At 38.1% G+C, this 12,908-nt stretch overlaps 1 non-coding gene across 1 annotated transcript; it reads right to left on the reverse strand.

The window, feature by feature from the left end:
• Positions 1 to 4,310: 4,310 nt before the first annotated feature.
• On the reverse strand, positions 4,311 to 4,417 carry LOC145633451 (small nucleolar RNA R71). Its single transcript, XR_014112776.1, has one exon. It is a non-coding gene; the product is annotated as a small nucleolar RNA R71 (small nucleolar RNA).
• Between the last annotated feature and the right edge of the window lie 8,491 nt (positions 4,418 to 12,908).

The raw sequence follows: 12,908 nt of genomic DNA on the forward strand, positions 1-12,908 counted from the left end.
CTTTGTTAATTGGGTTTTGAATAAGGGCCTTAATGGTTACAACTTGTAAGATTTAGTTTTTTTTTTTTTTTTTTTTTTTTTTTTTTTTTTTTTTTTAAATATTGGTTTGAAACTTTAATTTAATTGAACTAGTATCCCACTGTTAAATTCTAAAATAGCCGTATACACCTAATTGTGTCTCCCAAAAAACCAAACCCAGTGATGAATACCTTTCACGTCATTTGATTATCGAACGAGGTGAAAATTGATGTGTCTATTTTATATAGTATTTTATCCCCGTCCCTTGGTCATAATTAGTAGTGTTTTTGGCTCTTTAAAGCCACTTTTATTACTAATTGGTGTTTTCTAGTGTTTTCGTAGATTTGGTTGACTTTTGCAGGGATTTACACTTTTGGAGTATTTTCCCGAGATATTTTGGAGCAATCACGAGCATTGGAGATGCACGACCAGATTTTATAGCCCAAGGCCGGTTAGAGCCATCGAACCGGTGATTAAGGGCTCGGTATGTGTGATACCGGGGCATTTGGACCGAGTATTCGAGACCGGAAGAGGAAATACAGATTGGCCCGAAGAATTGGAGCCCAATCGTAGTCCAATTAGTGGCCCAAGAGAGCCGCCCGGCCAAAAAGGCTGGCGCCCGGAGGCACGCCCGGCCGGGCGGGAGAAGCAAAGGTTGGCGCCCAGTGACGCGCCCGGCCGGGCGCGAGATTCAACCTAAAGAGCAAAAAGGCGCGCCCAATCGGGCGGTGCCTTGCCCGATCGGGCGCGTGTTATCGTTTGGAAACGATTAGCGCCGGTTTAGTTTGTTTTAGTTTAGGATTTGTACGGAGTATAAATACTCCTCCGTAATACGATTTTAGGATCTCTCTTTTACTCTTTCTTGACTCTCTTAATTGTTTTCTTAGATTTTCTCTCTCTTAAACCTTTGTTCTTAATCTATTCTTAATTCCAGATTTATTTTGGTAACTATTTCTCTTCTCTTAATCTTAGTTGTTTATTTTATTCCTTTGATCATGTCTTGTTTTATTGCTTTGATTAGTTTAGTTTCTATTATGTGTGAGTAGTTTTCTTTCTAGGGTTCATGGGGATCCATAAATAATATGAAGGAGTAGTTTATCGTTGTTAATTGTCAATGTTAGATTAATTTCCTATTGATTGATTTAATGCTCTGTGACTAGATGTAGGGAATATTTCAAGCGTTAATCCCCTAGCTTGAACCCCACTGTGATCATATACACTAAAGTACGGTGGCGTCCAAAGGGAAAGAAGATAGAGCAAAAGAGTCGCCAACAAGTTTTTTTAGGAACTTGTAAACCGTTCACGAGGTGAAGGTTACACCCCTTAACGATCCAAGAGATTGTCAACTTCATAAGGTCTTGAACCAAATAGGGTTTGGGGATGAAGGTACAAATCCAACCTAAAAGAGATTGAACCTGCCCTAATAATAGGCCTCTACTTTATTCTGATCGTATTCATGTGCGCTTTCTGACTAACATACAATCAATAGGATTAACCCTAAACCTGTTTAATCTATGTTAGTTGAATTTAATGCACAAATAAACTATTATTGGCGATCACTTGAATTATAATCAAATTAACCCTAACAAGATTATTAAATATCTTATTAAGCGTGATTACAAGTACCAATTCCCTTTAAACATGCGTAAAAAGTGTGATCAAGCAATAACAATAAATATCAAGCAACATAATAAATAATCATAACAATAATTAAAATAATAATAATGATAAAAATAATCATCAAAACAATAATCATCATAATAACAATTATAATAATCATAATCATAATTAATAATCATAAATTATATTAAAACATAATAATAGCAAGATCCTAGGCGTGATACTAACAAGATTAATAACAAACCCTAGCATGTCACTAAGCAATAAAAATCAAATCTTTAACCCTAACATGATACTAAGGATCATAAATATTAGGAAGAACATAGGAAGCATCGTAACAATCATATTTTAATATTAAATCTACCCTAGACATGATACTAGGAATCATAATAACAACCTAAACATGATTTCTACATCATAACATCAATAAAAATCATAAAAATACTTACTTTGATGCCTCGTACCTCTTTCTAATAACAAAATACACACGTTAGTAACTTCAAGAAAAATAATAAACAAAACAATTAAATTAAATAATTGAAAGAGAGATTTGAGACCAAACCCTCAGAAATTAAAACCTTTCACGTCTAGGGCGAAGGCAACTTCGAATATGGCTAGGTGTATCTAGATTTAATGAATGCAGAATTTTTGTATTTGAGAAAAGGCTAGTTTAAAAAAGAGAGAGAGAGAGAGAGAGAGTAATCAAGAGAACCTTGAGAATTGGTAGATTGTAGATGAATGAAAATTGGTTATTGAAAACGGAGTTTTTAGCACGTTATTTATAAAGAAAATCAGCCAAAAAGATAAAATATCAAAACAGAGTTTTGGCGCACCTAAAACTGAATTAGCGCCAACGCTGGCTATTGGCGCCAGACGCCAACACTAGCGCCAAGCGCTACAGCTGGCGTTTGGCACTGATTCAGAAAATCACGCGTTTTCTTAAAATCAGATAAAAATTGCCGTACAGGAGGATAAAATCGTATTTCCCTCAAAAATGCTCTTTGATTTTAATTAAAACTCTGAAAAGTCAACAAAAGTCAATTTATCAATGCTAATTGAATTAGGAACGAAAAGAACTTTCTAGAAGAATCTAGAAGAATAAAACCATTCCTAATTGCATTAGGAATGATAAATCTATATTAGGCCCTCCCCTAGATCATTGGGCCGCATATAAGGCTCAAAACGGGCCCAGTTTAGTAATTTGGCCATAACTTCCTCAATATTCATTGGAATTGGGCTTATAATCTATCATTGGAAAGCTCTTGTCAAGCCCCATCCAACTACACTACTATTGGACCCATATCATGGACCAACCAAACTTGATTGGCTGTTTTCTTAAAATAAGTCTTCAAAAATAGAGAGAAGAGAAAAGAAATTAAAACTATCCGCAACACTAAACTTTCCACACTTTCACTTCATTCGATTTTGATTCGACGTGAAAGGTACTCATCACTGGGTTTGGTTTTGGGGAGACACAAATGGGTGTCTACACTAGATTAGGCCTGATCTTTTATGCATTGAGTTTGACAATATTGATTCGAGATTCGACAGATGAGAATTGATGTTTAGGTCTAGTTTCAATAGGCAGGTTAATTTATAAATGGTTAAGTCGAGATTCGAAAGATGAGATTTAATACCGGTAAATTAATTGTGTGATTGTAATACGTAGCGAAAACCCTTTATGATCTGATTAATTATTGCATTGATGAATGATTATTATATTCAACCCTGGAATATTATTTATTGGTGAAACTATGCCCTAGATCCTTTTATATATTATTTTCTCTTTATCCTTGATCTCCGTAGTTTAGTTTATTATTCAAATATAAATATTGGTTACCTCATAATCTAGATTATAATAGTTAATTAGGAATAGAAAGATCCGTTTCTATGTGGATTCGACCCTACTTCCCTATCTACATTAGTTAGAGGATTTAGGAATTACTTTTGATTTGGGGATACGACTTTACCCTGTCAAAATTTGGCGCCGTTGCCGGGGAAACGGTTTTATTTTTATTTATGATTATTTTGGTAGTTTAGGTTATTTATTTTTGTCTCAGAGAACGTTAGTTCTTTGAGGCAAATCTCATATTTGCTTTTAGTTTTTTTTGTTTATGCCTAGGTGTTCCAGATCAGGGTACATCCCATTCGATCCTGAGATCGAGCGATCCTTTCATAGACAGAAGAACTTCTACAAGAAAATCTTGGCGGATTCTGGTGATAATAATAATCACCGAGACCCTCCAACTGGCTCTAGCGATTCAGAGGTATCATCAGATCCAGAATCAGAGATGACGGCTCCAAAGAAGCTTAGTGATTACTCACAACCAAAGCTCACAGATTTTCCACATCTCACTCCAACTCCGACTCTTGATGGGGTTCAATTTGAAATTAAACCTCAATTTATAACGATGATAGAGAGGAAGCAATTCAGTGGAGCTAAGGGTGAAGACCCAAATCTTCACATTGCCGACTATTGTCAATATTGTAATACCATCAGGCAAGCCGGGGTCACTCAAGACCAAATCAGAGAGATTCTCTTTCCCTTCTCTTTAACTGGAAAAGTTAAATTGTGGTTTAATGGCTTAAATAGAACTGCACTTGGTATAACTGACTGGGAAACTCTTGTTTTGAATTTCTATAACAAGTATTATCCTCCAGAGAGAACAGCCGTACAACGGAGTGCGATTCAGAACTTTGCCCAAGAAGCTGATGAATCTTTATATGAGGCTTGGGAGAGGTTCAAGGACCTACAAAGAGAATGCCCCCACCATAATTTAGCACAATGACAGTTAATCCAAGCCTTTTACAATGACATTGGAAATTCTTCTAGAATAATTTTAGATTCTGCAGCTAGTGGGAGATTTATGAATCTTACTGTTGATGATGCAGGTCAGGTTATTGAAGATATGGCGATACACAATTCCCAATATGGGAATCCTAGAGGATTTGCTAACAAGGGGAAGCATAGTGTTGACTCTGTATCATTTTTGCAAGCTTAATTGACCTCTATCTACCAAAAATTAGATAATCTTAGCACTGTTAATGTAGCTAATGTTTCTGCAATCAATAATAATTCTAATGAGGCTTTCTGTGAAAATTGTGGAATTTTAGGTCATTGGGAACAAGATTGCAGGATTTCCGTGGAGCAAGTTAATGCCTTCCAAGCTTATAGGCAGAATAACCCATACTCCAACACCTACAATCCTGGGTATCGGAATCATCCGTACCTTTCCTACCGGAGTACTAATGTTCAAAATCCACCACCACAAGAACCACAGGCGCCACAACAACAGCAGCAGAAATATTACCATCCCAATGCTGGCCAGAAAAACCAACCACAACAATCCTCCTCATCTTCCGACCCTTCTTTGGTGGAAATTAGAGCGATGTTGGTTAATATGCAGAAGCATATGTAGAGTAGATATGCGCAAATTGATTCAATCCTAGCGCACAATAAAATTGTAGATAATCAAATTGCGCAACTTTCCGCTACTCTACAAGCCCGCCAACAGGGAGCTCTGCCAGCACAGCCGACCAGTCCTACGGATCAAGCCTATGAAATTACTCTAAGGAGTGGTTCAAACTATGAAGGGCCCCCTATGCCCAGAGTTGATGAACCTGTTTTATTAAAAAAACGCTAATCTTGATTCCGTTAAACCTGACGATGTAGCTAATAGCCATGCAGGGCTAAAGCATAGTACTAATATATCTAATTCTACATTGCAGGATACTACTCCAGAGAAGGTGGCACTTCCAGATAAGAGCAATAATGCTCCAAAGCTAATTATCAAACTTCCATTCCCCAATCGTCACTTGAAGACAAACTTGGATAAGCAGTTTGGTAAGTTCCTTGAGATGGTAAAAGGTTTGAAGGTAACAGTTCCCTGCACTGAATTAATCACACAAATTCCTTCATATGAAAAATTTATGAAAGAAATATTGACAAGGAAAAGGTCTATTAGTGAGGTAGAGACAGTAGATTTCACTGCAGAGTGTAGTGCCGTACTTTAAAATAAGTCTCCACCTAAATTAAAAGATCCAGGTAGTTTTTCTATCCCTTGTCATATAGGCAATCTAATGATTGATAATGCATTGTGTGATTTGGGTGCTAGCGTTAGTGTCATGCCATTATCTGTGTGTTCCAAGTTGAATATGGGTAAATTAAAAGCTACTAATATTACTCTACAAATGGCCAACCGTTCTTTCAAATACCCCTTAGGTGTTTTAGAGGATGTCCCCGTTAGAGTAGGTAAATTTTATATACCTGTTGATTTTGTTGTTCTTAATATGGCTGAGGATATGCAGACCCCGATTATTTTGGGTAGACCATTTCTTAACACTGCAGGAGCAATCATAGATGTGAGAAGTGGTAAGTTAACACTATCAGTGGGGGATGATAAAATTGTTTTTAATCTTAATAATACCCCTAAAAGCCCCATGACAGAGGAGAAATGCTTTAGTGTCAACGTGGTTTATAATTATTCTAACAAGCCCCAAGCTCTTGAAAAAGATCCCTTGGAGGCGGTATCTTGTGTTGCATCCCTTTCAGATGAGATAGACAAATGGCAGAAGGAATTCGATGCAATAGAAAGAGCCCTATATACTCTTGGTCTTGGTTTTGAGGACGAAAAGGTGGAATCAATCAATCAAGTTGTGCGATTTGAGCCTACGGTAAGTGTTTCGCCAGATCGAGTTGCAAGTGTTGAATGCAATGACAATTTGAAGCAACCCTCGATCAAAGAAGGATCTTTGGTGCGTAGCATTGAAGAACCCCCAATCCAAGTCAAGGAGGATCAACCAGACAAAGTGAATTGGCGCCCCACAGGGCATGTCAGGAAGCCGCGCCGCAGCCAAAACACCGCTAGACCGGGTGAGAAACCGCCCGATCAAGCGTTAGGCCAAGGGTCCTAGTTGTTGTACTTGGTAAGAAGGTCGTGCGGGACTTAGATAAACCAGCGCTTTGCGGGAGGCAACCCGTATTTTTAATGCTTTTTTAGACTAGTTCTTCTTTCTTTTTCTTATGAGAGGAGAGATGAGGGAATTTAATAAGTTTCTATGAGTTTTTGTACAGTTTTGAAGGAAAAGAGTTAGCCAAATTTTGGAGAAAAGAAGAAAATAAAAATTCAACAATTTAGCCTCGGGCCCGATCGGGCTCGAGAGCAAGGCTTCAAAATCAAGTAATTTCGCCCGACCGGGCGATGGGCGCCCGACCGGGCGCGAAACTCGTCGTATACGGACATATTTGTCCGTCCGATCGGGCAACTCTTGCCCGACCGGGCGCGAGAAGAGGTGAAAATTTGAGCATTAGATCGCCCGACCTGGCGAAGGGCGCCCGACCGGGCGCGAGAATTGACGCGAATCGGGCATTTAGATCGCCCGATCGGGCTAATGGCGCCCGACCGGGCAAGAGAGCTGAACAGATTTTACAAATTAGATCGCCCGACCAGGCGAGCCCCCGCCCGACCGGGCGCGATGGACCCAACGCCTTTTCTTCTTCTTTCTTCGTCCCTTTTTCTCATTTCACTCTATTTCTTTATAACTTTCTCTCTCTAAAACTCAATTTCTCTCTACCTTCTCTCTAAGATTTCTTCTCCAATTCTCATCCAATTCCAAAACTTTTTACATATTTGCAATCCCCTCTTCATCCTCCACATTTCCATATAAAAATTTTCGAATTTCTTTCAAATCAATTTCATACCCATTTCCACCATGGCTTCAAAGAGGGCTCGGTCTATTTTCGGTAGGAGCTCCAATTCGAGGGAGGAATACGACCCGGATTTGCAACTCCCGTACTGGCCGACGATCCGTATTGCTAGCCAAGAGCAAAAGGAGCGGCTAGAACACCTAATCGGGCGCGAGGTAATTCCTTCTCGGTGGTTACACCGCCCTACTTTAGAATCATTTGGTTTGTATGATTTTGTAAAACGGTTATTAAATGACATTGGCATGAGAAAATTTGTTGATATGCACTATCCTACATACCGAGAACTAACTTGTGAATTCTTGTCTTCTTTAAAAGTTGTAAATAGTAGAAATGGGACGAATTTAATTTTTAGGTTGAACAATAGGAATATTAGTTTAACTTATGTAGAATTTTGTAAATTATTTGAATGAAATTCTGAATTACCATTCCAATGGCATGATGATTACAAAATGGGTGATATATATCATGCTTTGACTGGTTTTCCTACTCTCGACCCCCAACATGCTAGTACCAAACCTATTCATCACCCTGTCCCAAAAATCTGGCAAAGATTTGCGGGTTTGTGTTGTTTAGGTAGGAACGAGCCCCATAACGCCCAAACTAACAAACTAGTTGTCATAGGACACTATGTTTATGGGTTCGGGAAATTGAACATAGGTAGGTATATTATTCACCATCTGAGAAGGCATGCCACGGCCAGTACCACATCTCGCACCCCCATCCGTATAGGAGGCCTTATCACTCGAATAGCAGTGAAAAAGGCCGGTTTTGTAGTGGATGGACCCCACCAACTGACCAACTGTGGACCGGATACCTATATGACTGCTAGGTATTTTGAGGAGTTGGGGTGGGTACGACCGGATAGCAAGCAAACACCCTTTTGGTGTATTAGGACTGGGAGCGAGCAACCTTTGCCCATCTTTCCCCTACTCAGTCCTGACTTGACCGCCTTTCCCCTAGGGCAACCATCCTATACATATGATCTTTTAGTTGCCAACGCTAGGGGGCAAGCACCACCACCACCAGTTCCACCACCTCAGCCTCAGCCCGAGGTGGCATTCTCTCCACCTCGCATGTCTCACTCCGTCTCTCATGTTGACTCTAACCCAGTTTGGGACCTTTAGAGTATAGGTCAGGCCTTAGGACGTATCGAGCATTCCCACACTGACCTTAGGAGGATGGTAGGCTCCATAGAATAGAGGTTAGGGTACCTAGAGAGGAACCAGGGTAGAGCTCTCTAACCTATGTACGATGATTATGCTCGTCGGGGCAACATTCCCGACGATGCTATTTACCATGACTGGTTTCAGCCTCCACCCCAGGGATACGATAAGGATCCCACTGCCCATGGTATTTACACTGACTATTCTGCCTTCCATGGGTACGGTTAGGACATTCCTTTCGGGGGACCGGCGGGGGGGAGTTTTCAGGCTGATTATTTTGGTGGTAGCTCTTCTGGTGCAGGTGGTGCAGGTGGCAGTGGAGGTGCAGGTTTCGGCTCCATGGATGAGGATGATCAGGACTAGCTATGTTGGGCTAGTTCCCGAGCCAATGAGGACATTGTCTGATTCTGGCTTGGGGAAGGTTTTGGATTTGGTATCTTTCTTTTTCTCTTTTCTTTTATTTTTGGTGTGTTTTCTTAGTGTAGTTTTTATTGCTTTCCCTTATGAGAAAAATACAAAAAATAAAAAATTGAAAAATAAAAAAATCTAAAAATACGTTCCAATGAATTGTAAATTATGCTTCCCTGTGCCCCTTACTTGAGAAAATTGTTTTGATCCTTGGTATATGATGATAAGCATTGTGGATTAGTTGATCATGATTTGATGTTTGATTGCCTTGAAACCTTAACATGAGTCAATTTTGTCCAACTACTTGTGAATATAGTGCTTGACTAGTTGATTTGATTAGGAATGTGTGTTAGTTCCTGGTATGTCAATGAATTTGAGTATTGGTTTGCAACTATGAGTAATGTTTATATGACTCATTATTATGCACATTGTGGAGGACGAAGGCATTTGTTCTTTTAGGTAGCCTCCAGATGATTTTAGATACATTTGTTCCCTTCTTGCTACCCATGTTGTTGCCTTGACTTTTTATTGTTCATTAGCCACATTACAAGCCTATTTTGCCCCATTGGTTACTAGTCCCAAGCTTAGCTTGGGGGAGCTATTAGTGAGTGAGGTGAGGGAGTTTGTAGTGTGCTTATTATTTGCACAATTTGGGTGGGTTTTGAGAAGTAGTTTTGTTTTTGATCATGTTTATTTTTGACGACTTTGAGAGTTATATTTTCTTGAAAAAGCATGGTGTTATGAAAAAAAAAGAAGTTAAAAAAAAAGAGTGAAAAAATAAGTGAACTTCAATAAAAAAAAATTAAAAAAAAAGAAAAAAAAAATGTTCAATGTTCAAATGTTCTAGTTGGAGGTTGATCAAAAGAAAAAAAATAAGAGCTTCAATGAAAAATTCAAGTTGGGAAATAAAGTTTGTTTATTCACTCCACTTCTTCATTATTATATTTTTTATGAGTGAAATTGTAAGTGTTGGGATTGTTTATTATGATTGGAGTATATTTGGTTGATTGATGTTAGAGTTGGTTATGTAGGAGATGTTGATCATTATTTATTTTGATCATGGGCTTTATTAGGATTTGCTCCCTTAAGCATAGCTTTTCTCTCACTTGTTCCCAAATGATTCCTACCTTTTACCCTAGCCTTACATTACAAGCTTTAAAGACCTTCCGACCTTTGTGCATTAGAATGGTATGAATGTGAAAGTGTTGTCTATCAATGCAAGTTATGATTTGACATATTTCGAGTCGACTAGTAGGTTGAGCGTTCATTGTTTTATACACACAAGAGTGTGAGTTGGGAGGGCATTGTTCACATAAAGGGTTGGTTGGAGAGCGATCGAGTACATCTTTTACTCGCCACATAAATGAGAGTTGAGTGTGTGAGCACTAGTCTTGAATTCTATATGCTCTTGTGGTTTGCTCTATTTGACAATTGTTAGGGAAGATTGGTAGTTAGATGGATTTGATTGGTTGATTTTGAAGCATGTTTATTTGATTTACCCTGGATCGTTTGTGCTTGATTTTTACTTTTTGGGGTGTAGCATATTTATTGATTCATTGATGAGATCTTTGCTTAGGGACAAGCAAAGGTTTGGCTTGGGGGAGTTTGATGTGTCTATTTTATATAGTATTTTACCTCCATCCCTAGGTCATAATTAGTAGTGTTTTTGGCTCTTTAAAGCCACTTTTATTACTAATTGGTGTTTTCTAGTGTTTTCGTAGATTTGGTTGACTTTTGCAGGGATTTACACTTTTGGAGTATTTTTCCGAGATATTTTGGAGCAATCACGAGCATTGGAGATGCACGACCAGATTTTATAGCCCAGGGCCGGTTAGAGCCATCGAACCGGTGATTAAGGGCTCGGTATGTGTGATACCGGGGCATTTGGACCGAGTATTCAAGACCCGAAGAGGAAATCCAGATTAGCCCAAAGAATTGGAGCCCAATCGTAGTCCAATTAGTGGCCCAAGAGAGCCCCCCGACCAAAAAGGTTGGCGCCCGAAGGCAGGCCCGGCCGGGCGGGAGAAGCAAAGGTCGGCGCCCAGTGACATCTAAAGAGCAAAAAGGCGCGCGTGATCGGGCGGTGCCTCGCCCGATCGGGCGCGTGTTATTGTTAGGAGACGATTAACGTCGTTTTAGTTTGTTTTAGTTTAGGATTTGTACGAAGTATAAATACTCCTCCGTAATACGATTTTAGGATCTCTCTTTTACTCTTTCTTGACTCTCTTAATTGTTTTCTTAGATTTTCTCTCTCTTAAAACTTTGTTTTTAATCTATTCTTAATTCCAGATTTATTTTGGTAACTATTTCTTTTCTCTTAATCTTAGTTGTTTATTTTATTCCTTTGATCATGTCTTGTTTTATTGCTTTGATTAGTTTAGTTTCTATTATGTGTGAGTAGTTTTCTTTCTAAAGTTTATGGGGATCCATAAATAATATGAAGGGGTAGTTTATCGTTGTTAATTGTCAATGCTAGATTAATTTCCTATTGATTGATTTAATGCTCTGTGACTAGATTAGGCCTGATATTTTATGCATTGAGTTTGACAATATTGATTCGAGATTCGACATATGAGAATTGCTGTTTAGGTCTAGTTTCAATAGGCAGGTTAATTTATAAATGGTTAAGTCGAGATTCGAAAGATGAGATTTAATACCGGTAAATTAATTGTGTGATTGTAATACGTAGCGAAAGCCCTTTATGATCTGATTAATTATTGCATTGATGAATGATTATTATATTCAACCCTGGAATATTATTTATTGGTGAACCTATGCCCTAGATCCTTTTATAGATTATTTTCTCCTTATTCTTGATCTCCGTAGTTTAGTTTATTATTCAAATATAAATATTGGTTACCTCATAATCTAGATTATAATAGTTAATTAGGAATAGAAAGATCTGTTTCTCTGTGGATTCGACCCTACTTCCCTATCTACATTAGTTAGAGGATTTAGGAATTACTGTTTATTTGGGGATACGACTTTACCATGTCAAAAGTGTGAAAAGTCTAGTGATGTGGTTGTTTTTATTAAAATATCTCTCTTTCTGTTTTCAAAAATATTTCTTTCTTCACTCTATTTATGAAAAATAGTCAGTCCAATTTAGTTTGGTCCATGATAAGGGTCTAATAATAGTGTAGTATGATGGGCTTAAAAAGACCTTTCCAACGATATATTATAAGCCTAATTCCGATGAATAATGAGGAAGTTATGGCCAAAATACTAAACTGGGCTCGCTCAAACCAAATTTTACCTACGACCCAACGATCATGTGGAGGGTCCAAAGGTTTAATCCCATTCCTAAACTAATTAGGACTTATTAGAATATTCTATGAGTTTCTAAAAGATCTTAATTATCATTTTTGTAAAGATAAGATCAAAGAATTCGAAATTGAATAAAACTTTCCTTTTTTTGAGAGTCCTAATTCTATTCGAATTTAAAGATATTCAAAGACAGTCAGATATTATTTTTTTGCCTCATAATTTTTATCCAAATCTTATATGTTTGGATAGATCTTGAAATTATCTTTCCAATGATATATTATAATATTAATTTCGACCTATAACAAAAAAAATATGAAAGAAATACGAAACTCTATCCAAAACTGACACCCTTCCCGTATTTCGGCCGTGTTTTTTTATCTACGAAATATTTTAATCTGATTCTAATTGGGTTGGAAAATAGACTTCAAGAGCTTTCCAAAGACATAGTATGTGACTTTTTTGGACTTCTGGATCAAAAGATATGATAAAAACAAAATCCGCAAAAAAACTGTCCCAGCGCCAAACGACAGGTCTGTTGCCTGGTGCTGCTCTTGTCGTCTGGCGCTGAATCCTGTCGTTGGCGACAGGAGGTCTTTTATTCCGAATGAGACTCAAACTCTTTTCTTTCGATTTTTGTGCTATCTTTTCTATAAATAGGGTCCAAGACCCCCGTTTTCATTTACACCCATCATCTAATTCTATTCTCTCCTCTCTAAAGCTAGAAG

Source organism: Chenopodium album, chromosome 5 (genome assembly GCF_948465745.1).
Source record: "Chenopodium album chromosome 5, dcCheAlbu1.1, whole genome shotgun sequence".
NCBI lineage: Eukaryota > Viridiplantae > Streptophyta > Magnoliopsida > Caryophyllales > Amaranthaceae > Chenopodium > Chenopodium album.